At 44.7% G+C, this 4,085-nt stretch overlaps 1 non-coding gene across 1 annotated transcript; it reads right to left on the minus strand.

Moving 5' to 3' along the window:
* Positions 1-592: 592 nt before the first annotated feature.
* Positions 593-699, minus strand: LOC130854660 (U6 spliceosomal RNA). Its single transcript, XR_009054109.1, has one exon. It is a non-coding gene; the product is annotated as a U6 spliceosomal RNA (small nuclear RNA).
* Positions 700-4,085: the final 3,386 nt, after the last annotated feature.

Here is a 4,085-nt window from a genome sequence, read left to right on the forward strand (position 1 = left end):
TAAGGAGCCTGAGCTCCCGTCCGCAGAGACGCGCACCCGGCGTTCCAGGCGAAGCCGGCGGTGCCCGAGGAGACGCAGCTCCTCTCGCCTGCGCGGACGGTCCGGCCTCGGGGACGCGCGCCGGCGGAGGCTCAGGGCCGCCGGCTCCGCGCCGCCGTGTGGTCCGCGCGGGAAGTGCAGGCCGCGCCCCCCTCGCGGGCCACGGGAGACCGCGCTCCCGCCCGCAGAGCTGCTGGACCCAGGAACCTGCGGAAGTGCCAACTGACCTGGAGACTGTATCCCAGCACGTCTCCAAGAAGAGTCAACGAACAATTGATTGGAAACCATTTGGCGTGAAGTGAATGCACACGCAGAGTTTACAACTTGCACCAAATTCATCAAAAATTATGCATAGACAAATTTTAAATGCAAAATGATTCAAAATTATAGGAGTAAACAGGAAGAAAAACACCTGAGCTTGGGTTTGGTCATGGAGATCGTGAGCACTGGGTTTGGGGTTTTTTTTAAATACAGTTACACATCTCAATATTTTTTTAAGTTTTTTTGATGTGGACCATTTTTTAAATCTTTATTGAATTTGTCACAGTATTTCAAAAATATAGACCGCCTCACGAATTTGAGTGTCATCCTTGCACAGGGACCATGCTCATCTTCTTTGTATCGTTCCAGTTTTAGCATATGTGCTGCCCAAACAAGTGCTATGAGCACTGAGTTGTTGTTTTTTAATTAATAAATTACTTTAGTGGCTGTGTTGGGTCTTTGTTGCTGTGCACATGCTTTCTCTAGTTGCAGTGAGCGGGGGCTACTCTTCGTTGTGGCTTGTGGGCTCTAGAGCACAGCCTCAGTAGTTGTGCACGGGCTTAGTTGGTCCACTGGCATGTGGGATCTTCCTGGCCCAGCACTTGAACCCTGTGCCCTGCATTTACAGGCAGATTCTTACCCACTACGCCACCAGGGAAGCCCCGAGCACTGAGTTTTAACACACAACACAGAAAGGGCAATCCACAAAGAAAAATAAGTAATATTGTGAATTTTATAAAATTAAAGATTTCCACTTTGTGAAAGGCCTTGTTCGAAAAATCAAAAGACAAATCACAAACTGGGAGATAAATATTTGCAAATACATAATCTATTAAAGGATTTGTCTCAAATATACAAAGACCTCTAACACTCATAATCCCATTAAAATTTGGTAAGGAACTAAATAGACACCTGGCCAAAAAGCTATATAGAATAGTACACACAAATATGTTCAACATCATATACTGTCAGTAATTACTAATTAGTACAGCAATGATACATCACTGTTCACCTATTAGAACTGTTACCTGAAAACTGGGTTCCCCTCTTGATGGGTGCCAAGCCAGAAGACACAACTGAGCCAAAGATGGGGAAAAGGTTGGATTTATTACAGCAAGAGAGCACAACACTGGGGAATCTTTCTCAAAGCAGTGTCTACCTGAAAAGGAAAATTGGGGAAGTTTTAAACTGAGGTTACGTGCATATTCATGAAGGAGCTTGGGCAGTCTACAGAGTCCAAACTTCAGATACTTGAAGTCAGGAAGGTCAGAAAAGGTCAACATCATCCCTTAGGTTCTAGCTGACCTGGTGGTTGAGCACTTCAGGCGAATCTTTACATTGAAAGAGAACTGGGAGTCTTTATGACTGATACATGAACTTTGCTATTGTTACTTCTCTTGCCTGATTAATAGTCATTTGTTTCTGCATTCTTTTGTTCCCTTAAGATATTAATTACTGAGACCTGTTCAAGGGCAAGCACTGTGACCAGGCTAAGATCACAAAATGGCTTAGGCCAAACTGGCTTCTCTTCTGTCAAGAAAGTCATGACACGTTTTCTTTCTCTGGGGACACCCTACCCTATCTGCTTAAAAGATCCCTCCTTGAGATATTTCACCCCTCAGTCATGAGGGGTACAATATTTTTCATATATTCTTACAATGTCAATTTCTTAGCCATAAAGACAGATTGCACTGCTTATCCACACCAAAAATTGGGTAGCACTGAAAAACATTAAGTAAAAGTTTCAGACATAAATGTGTATATTTTGATTTGTTTCATTTTTATGAATTTCAAGAACTAGCCAAACTGATGTATGTTTATACAAATCAAAACAGAGGCTGCGGGAATTCCCTGATGATGCAGTGGTTAAGAATCCGCCTGCCAATGCAGGGGTCATGGCTTCCATCCCTGATCCGGGAAGACACCACATGCCATGGAGCAACTAAGCCCATGTGCCACAACTACTGAGCCCATGCGCTACAGCTACTGAAGCCCTTGCACCTAGAGCCCATGGTCCACAACAAGAGAAGCCACTGCATTGAGTAGCCCGCGCACTGCAACAAAGAGTAGCCGCTGCTCTTTGCAACTAGAGAAAGCCCCACGGGCAGCAACGAAGACCCAGTGCAGCCAAACAAATAAATATTTAAAAACATAAACAAAAACAAAGACTGCATATGGTGGGAGTAAGAAGGTATATTCCTCCCTAGGTTTACGAAATTCTTTAACCATAGCCCTGAGTTCACTCTTTGACAAAGGTGTGAAAATACATGAAGCAGTTAGTCTGCAGCCTCAGGTAGTTTTGTTGTAAATGATAACTGTGGAACAATCCTTTCAGAGTAGAAATGCGATTTGGACAGATAATTAGGAACACATGTGGACTTGGGTGAACCTGGAAAGCGGGGAGCAGTAGGGTTCACATCGGTCCCTTGTATTTTGTTCAGGTACATTTTGTGTGTTAAATTTTACATTATGCTTCTGTGAGGAGTCATTTAATGAAGCTATTCTGGAATCATGAAGTCTTTGGTAAGCTTCTGCATACCAGCTGAAGTAGGCATCCTCTGTGTCTCTACACTTTGGGATTCCCTTGCTCTCAAGTGCAATTCCTAAATGAACAATCACATTCCCCACGACTGTCATTGTAATTCTAGGTTGTTTTTAGTAAAATCTAGCCATTTGGTTAGATATTTGGAACGTTTGGGAGTATAGCTGTTAAACAGAAAATAACCAGGTGTGTGGGGAAATGGCACACTCAACTATCCAGATATGAGGGGTTCCACCTCTTCTAGCCTGACCTTTGGGTTTCTTGGAGCCGAACCAAGCAGCTTCCAGTATATCCAAGATCTCCATGAGCAACTAGCCTTTACTTAATATCCAACCAAGGCCTCCCACTGGACCCAGTCTAGCTCAAGTTGGACCAAATTTGACCCTGGACCCAGCCCAATTCTCAGGTTGGACCCAGTCCATCTCCAGCAATTGCCATGGAACTGTGGACAGAGGGTGAGGATGGACCAGCAGACCTCAGAGAAAGGGGGCTGAAGGCTGAGTCCACATGAATGGAGCACTGCAGCTGCCACCCACGGTTCCTAAGGTGACGTTCAGGGAAGGATTCCAAACAAACGGGGAAATGCCAACAAAACGGGCACCAGTGTCCAGCATGGAATCCAGGCACAGTGCTTAGGGCTGGGGTTTTTCCCTGGGGAACTGTGGTCTAAAGCCAGTTAGATCAGGAGCTCAAACACAAAAACAGCAGAACTCAACAAAGAACTTACCGAGGGCTCTCGAAATGGCAAGAAAGACAGTGAACTCCAAATGAGGTTTGCGGGGCACGTGTTACTCCTTGTCTCTGAGTGTGGTGAGAAAACCACTTTGGAGCTTGTCACTGCCACCAATCTGTTAGAAAATAAAAGTCAACCAAGTACATTTGAAGATGTCATTGGTTTTGTTAAGTGACGCATGATTTGAGCAGCCTCCCGTCTTGAAACTAGAAGAGTCTCCCAGGGGTTGTACAAAATGAAAAGAATTTATGTAAACAAGGGTGAGGCAAGGAAGCGATTAGCAAAATAAAAAGAAAAGATTATTTTTAAGGGCAGGACAACTTTTTCAGGGGGAAGGGCAGGGCAGGTGTTCCATCATGCAGGTGGTTTTTTCCTCCTCTAAGGGCTGGAGAGGACCTACATGGCAGTTTGCTTCACTGGTGCTAACCCAAATATTCCAGACTAGTTGACTAAGTATACATTTCTGGTGAAGGCAGAAAGTGCACTTAGGTTAGGTATTAAGTCTAGGTT

Source organism: Hippopotamus amphibius, chromosome 5, assembly GCF_030028045.1.
Source record: "Hippopotamus amphibius kiboko isolate mHipAmp2 chromosome 5, mHipAmp2.hap2, whole genome shotgun sequence".
Taxonomy (NCBI): domain Eukaryota; kingdom Metazoa; phylum Chordata; class Mammalia; order Artiodactyla; family Hippopotamidae; genus Hippopotamus; species Hippopotamus amphibius.